This window comes from Arachis stenosperma, chromosome 9, assembly GCF_014773155.1.
Source record: "Arachis stenosperma cultivar V10309 chromosome 9, arast.V10309.gnm1.PFL2, whole genome shotgun sequence".
NCBI classification, from domain to species: Eukaryota; Viridiplantae; Streptophyta; class Magnoliopsida; order Fabales; family Fabaceae; genus Arachis; species Arachis stenosperma.
The window spans coordinates 88,607,724-88,614,017 of NC_080385.1; the positions used below are offsets into that span (position 1 = coordinate 88,607,724).

At 39.3% G+C, this 6,294-nt stretch overlaps 1 non-coding gene across 1 annotated transcript; it reads right to left on the reverse strand.

Moving 5' to 3' along the window:
- Window positions 1–5,040: 5,040 nt before the first annotated feature.
- LOC130952402 (small nucleolar RNA R71) lies at window positions 5,041–5,148 on the reverse strand. Its single transcript, XR_009074582.1, has one exon. It is a non-coding gene; the product is annotated as a small nucleolar RNA R71 (small nucleolar RNA).
- Window positions 5,149–6,294: the final 1,146 nt, after the last annotated feature.

Below are 6,294 nucleotides of genomic sequence, written 5' to 3' on the forward strand. Positions count from 1 at the left end.
CGTTAAACGCCCAACCAGGTATACTGGCTGGCGTTTAAACGCCAGTTTTCCTTCTTCACTGAGCGTTTTGAACGCCTAGCTTTTTTTGTGTAATTCCTCTGCTACATGTACTGAATCTTCAGTTCCCTGTATTATTGACTTGAAAATAGAACCAAGATCAAATAAACAATGCATGCAAGACACCAAACTTAAAATAAGACACTAGACTCAAACAAGAAACATAAAATATTTTTGGTTTTTTATGTTTTTGTAATTTTTTTTGGATTTTTTTCGAAATTTAAGTGGAAAAGAAAGAAAATAAAGGTTTCAGAATTCTTAATGAGAATTCCAGGAATCATTGCAATGCTAGTCTAAGACTCCGGTCCAGGAATTAGACATGGCTTCACAGCCAGCCAAGCTTTCAAAGAAAGCTACGGTCCAAAACACTAGACATGGCCAATGGCCAGCCAAGCCTCAGCAGATCATTGCTTCAACAGCAAGATTGATAGAAATCAACAAGCTCTTGTGATGATAAGTTGAAACCTCGGTCCAATAAGATTAGACATGGATTCACAGCCAGCCAGATTTCAACAAATCATCATGAAACTCTAGAATTCATTCGTAAAGAAATTCTAAAAAAAATACCTAATCTAAGCAATAAGATGAACCGTCAGTTGTCCAAACTCAACAATCCCCGGCAACGGCGCCAAAAACTTGGTGCACGAAATTGTGATCATCAATGGCGCCATCAACATGGTACGCACAATTGCAATCTCAACTCTTTATCACAACTTCGCACTACTAACCAGCAAGTGTACTGGGTCGTCCAAGTAATAAACCTTACGCGAGTAAGGGTCGATCCCACAGAGATTGTTGGTATGAAGCGAGCTATGGTCACCTTGTAAATCTTAGTCAGGCAGACTCAAATGAGTATAGATGATGAATAAAACATAAAGATAAAGATAGAGATACTTATGCAATTCATTGGTGAGAACTTCAGATAAGCGAATGGAGATGCTTTGTCCCTTCCGTCTCTCTGCTTTCCTACTGTCTTCATCCAATCCTTCTTACTCCTTTCCATGGCAAGCTGTATGCAAGGGTTTCACCGTTGTTAGTGGCTACCTCCCATCCTCTCAGTGGAAATGTTCAACGCACCCTGTCACGGCACGGCTATCCAGCTATCGGTTCTCGATCATGTCGGAATAGAATCCAGTGATTCTTTTGCGTCTGTCACTAATGCCCCACAATCGCAAGTTTGAAGCTCGTCACAGTCATTCAATCATTGAATCCTACTCAGAATACCTGATGAGCGGATAATTTATACACTTTTTGGCATTGTTTTTAGTATGATTTTGGTAGTTTTAGTTTAGTTTTTTTATTATATTTTTATTAGTTTTTAGTTAAAATTCACTTTTCTGGACTTTACTATGAGTTTGTGTGTTTTTCTGTGATTTCAGGTATTTTCTGGCTGAAATTGAGGGACCTGAGCAAAAATCTGATTCAGAGACTGAAAAGGACTGCAGATGCTGTTGGATTCTGACCTCCCTGCACTCGAAGTGGATTTTCTGGAGCTACAGAAGCCCAATTGGCGCGCTCTCAACGGCGTTGGAAAGTAGACATCCTGGGCTTTCCAGCAATATATAATAGTCTATACTTTGCCCAAGATTTGATGGCCCAAACCGGCGCTCAAAGTCACCTACAGAAATTCCAGCGTTAAACGCCGGAACTGGCATAAAATTTGGAGTTAAACGCCCAAACTGGCATGAAAGCTGGCGTTTAACTCCAGAAAAAGTCTCTACACGAAATTCCTTCATTGCTCAGCCCAAGCACACACCAAGTGGGCCCGGAAGTGGATTTTTATGTCATTTACTCATCTCTGTACACCCTAGGCTACTAGTTTTCTATAAGTAGGACCTTTACTATTGTATTATCATCTTCGGACATCTATTCTTGGATCATTTGGGGGCTGGCCTCACGGCCATGCCTAGACCTTGTTCTTATGTATTTTCAACGGTGGAGTTTCTACACACCATAGATTAAGGTGTGGAGCTCTGCAGTACCTCGAGTATTAATGCAATTACTATTGTTCTTCTATTCAATTCCGCTTGTTCTTGTTCTAAGATATCACTTGTTCTTCAACTTGATGAATGTGATGATTCGTGACACTCATCATCATTCTCACCTATGAACAAGGTGACTGACAACCATTCTTGTTCTACAAGCATCTGAGGCTTAGTGAATATCTCTTGGATTCTTTAACCGGAATCCTCGTGGTATAGGCAGGACCTGATGGCGGCATTCAAGAGAATCCGGAAGGTCTAAACCTTGTCTGTGGTATTCTGAGTAGGATTCAATGACTGAATGACTGCGACGTGCTTCAAACTCCTGAGGGCGGGGCGTTAGTGACAGACGCCAAAAGAATCAATGGATTCTATTCCGGTCTGATTGAGAACCGACAGATGAATTCCGCTATGCTGTGACGGAGCATATGCAATCGCTTTCACTGAGAGGATGGGAGGTAGCTGCTGACAACAGTGAAACCCTACACGAGCTTGCCATGGAAAGGAGTAAGAAGGATTGGATGAAGGCAGTAGGAAAGCAGAGAGACGGAAGGGAAGGCATCTTCATACGCTTGTCTGAAGCTCTTGCACCAATGACATACATAAGTATCTCTATCTTTATCTTTTATGTTATTTTCGTTCATCACCATATCCATTTGAGTCTGCCTGACTAAGATTTACAAGATGACCATAGCTTGCTTCATACCACCAATCTCCGTGGGATCGACCCTTACTCGCGTAAGGTTTATTACTTGGACGACCCAGTGCACTTGCTGGTTAGTTGTGCGAAGTTGTGTAATGCCATGGAATTGAACCACCAAGTTTTTGGAGTTCATGACCAGGGATTATGAGAGTTGTGAAAAGTAGTGATCACAATTTCGTGCACCAAGTTTTTGGCGCCGTTGCCGGGATTGTTCTTGTGTATGGACAACTGACGGTTCATCTTGTTGCTTAGATTAGGTATTTTTCTTCAGAGTTCTTAAGAATGAATTCTAGTGTTTCAAGGTGATGTTCTTATCATCACCAAAGCTGATTGATTCTCATCAATTTAGCTCTTGAATGCAATGTCCTGCTGAAGCTTTGCCGGCCATGTCTAATTCCTTTAGACTAAAGCTTTAGACTAACATTGCATGATTCCTGGAATTCTCATTAAGAATTTTGATACCTTTATTTTCCTTTTCACTTAATTTTCGAAAAAAACCAAAAAAAAAAATTTACAAAATCATAAAAACCAAAAATATTTCTTGTTTGAGTATAGAGTCTCATTTTAAGTTGGGTGTCAATTGCATGTTTCTGTTCTTATTGCATTCATGCATGTGTCTTCATTAATCTTCAAGTTGTTCTTGATGATTTCCTTGTTTTGATCTTTGAATTCTATTGACTTGAGTGTTTTGTTGTTTCTCATATGCATTCTCATCTTGTTAGTGTCAGTAGTATACAAACTGCTAAGTTTGGTGTCTTGCATGCATTGTTATTTGATTTTAGTTGCATTTTGACTGTTCCTCATTATTAAAAATCCAAAAATATTTTTAATTTGTGTCTTTTCAAGTCAATAATACAAAGAATTGAAGATTCAGAACATACTGCAGAGGAATTATACAGAAAAAGCTGGGCGTTCAAAACGCCCAGTGAAAAAGGACAGACTGGCGTTTAAACGCCAGCCAGGGTGCCTGGTTGGGCGTTTAACGCCCAAAAGGGTAGTAGTTTGGGCGTTAAACGCCAGAATGTGCACCATTCTGGGCGTTTAACGCCAGGATGGCACAAGGGGGAAGATTTTGTTTTCAAAATCAATTTTTTTTCAAGTTTTCAAAGTTTTTCAAAATCAAATCTTTTTCAAATCAAATCTTTTCAATCAAATGTTTTCAAAATCAATTTCTTTCCTTTTTCAAAGATACTTACTAACAATTAATGATTTGATTGAACATTTTTTGCCTTTTCTGTTGAGGAAGGTTTTATGTTTGAATCATATCCTTTCTTGTTAGGCAAGTCATTAACTTTCAAATCAAATTTTTTTTAAAATGTTTTTCAAATCATATCTTTTTTTTAAAATTGTTTTCAAATCATATCTTTTCATCACATCTTTTTAAAACCAATCATATCTTCTTAACTACATCTTTTTCAAAATAGTTTTCAATCAAATCTTTTTGATTTCTAATTTAAAAATCTTTTTCAAAAATCACTTGGTTTCTTTTCCACTTTGATTTTCGAAAATCAATTGTTTTTCAAAAATGTTTTCAAAATATTTTAATTAATTTTCGAAAAATTACTTCCATCCTTCTCACATCCTTCTAGTTATGGAGTACCACTCCTTCTCAATGCACAATTCGAACCTTATCTAAGTAAAGTTCGAATTCTTCTTCCCCTTCTTCTTTCTATTTCTCTTTTCCTCTGACACCTCAAGGAATCTCTATACTGTGACATAGAGGATTCCACATTTTCTTGTTCTCTTCTCTTTCATATGAGCAGGAGCAGAGACAAAGGCATTCTTGTTGAAGCTGACCCTGAACCCGAAAGGACCTTGAAGAGAAAGCTAAGTGAAGCCAAAGCACAACTCTCTTTAGAGGACCTGACCGAATTCTTCAAAGAAGAAGAAGACATGGCAGCCGAAAACAACAATAATGCAAACAATGCAAGGAAGGTGCTGGGTGACTTTACTGCACCTACTCCTGATTTTTATGGGAGAAGCATCTCTATCCCTGCCATTGGAGCAAACAACTTTGAGCTTAAGCCTCAATTAGTTTCTCTAATGCAACAGAATTGCAAGTTCCATGGACTTCCAATGGAAGATCCTCATCAGTTTTTAGCTGAATTCTTGCAAATCTGTGACACAGTCAAGACTAATGGGGTTGACCCTGAGGTCTATAGACTGATGCTATTCCCTTTTGCTGTAAGAGACAGAGCTAGGATATGGTTGGACTCTCAACCTAAAGAAAGCCTGGACTCTTGGGAAAAGCTAGTCAATGCCTTCTTGGCAAAGTTCTTTCCACCACAAAGGTGGAGTAAGCTTAGAGTGGAGGTCCAAACCTTCAGATAGAAGGATGGGGAATCCCTCTATGAAGCTTGGGAAAGATACAAACAATTAATCAGAAAATGTCCTTCTGACATGCTTTCTGAATGGAGCATCATAGGTATTTTCTATGATGGTCTCTCTGAACTGTCCAAGATGTCTTTGGATAGCTCTGCTGGAGGATCTCTTCATCTGAAGAAGACGCCTACAGAGGCTCAAGAGCTAATTGAAATGGTTGCAAATAACCAATTCATGTACACTTCTGAAAGGAATCCTGTAAACAATGGGACTAGTCAGAAGAAAGGAGTTCTTGAGATTGACACTCTGAACGCCATTTTGGCTCAGAATAAAATATTGACTCAATAAGTCAATTTGATTTCTCAAAGTCTGTCTGGAATGCAAAATGCACCAAACAGTACTAAGGATGCTTCATCTGAGGAAGAAGCTTATGATCCTGAGAACCCTTCCATGGAAGAGGTGAATTACCTAGGAGAACCCTATGGAAACACCTATAATTCTTCATGGAGAAATCACCCAAATCTCTCATGGAAGAATCAAGAGAGACCTCAACAAGGTTTCAATAACAATAATGGTGGAAGAAACAGGTTTAGCAATAGCAAGCCTTTTTCATCATCTTCTCAACAACAGACAGAGAGTTCTAAGCAGAATACTTCTGACTTAGCAACAATGGTCTCTGATCTAATAAAGACCACTCAAAGTTTCATGAATGAAACAAGGTCCTCCATCAGAAATTTGGAAGGACAAGTGGGTCAGCTGAGCAAGAAAGTTACTGAACTCCCTCCTAGCACTCTCCCAAGTAATACAGAAGAAAATCCAAAAGGAGAGTGCAAAGCCATAGACATGGCCGAATATGGAGAGGAAAGAGAGGAGGAGGACGCCACTGAGGAAGACCTCAGTGGGCGTGTACCAATCTCCTCTAAGTTCCTCAATGAGGAACAATGGGAATCTGAGGCTCAAAATGAGACCATAGAGATTCCATTGGACCTACTTCTGCCATTCATGAGCTCTGATGAGTATTCTTCCTCTGAAGAGGATGAGTATGTCACTGAAGAGCAAGTTGCTAAATACCTTGGAGCAATCATGAAGCTAAATGACAAGTTATTTGGAAATGAGACTTGGGAAGATGAACCACCTTTGCTCACCAAAGAACTGGATGACTTGTCTAGGCAGAAACTGCCTCAAAAGAGGCAGGATCCTGGGAAGTTTTCTATACCTTGTACCATAGGC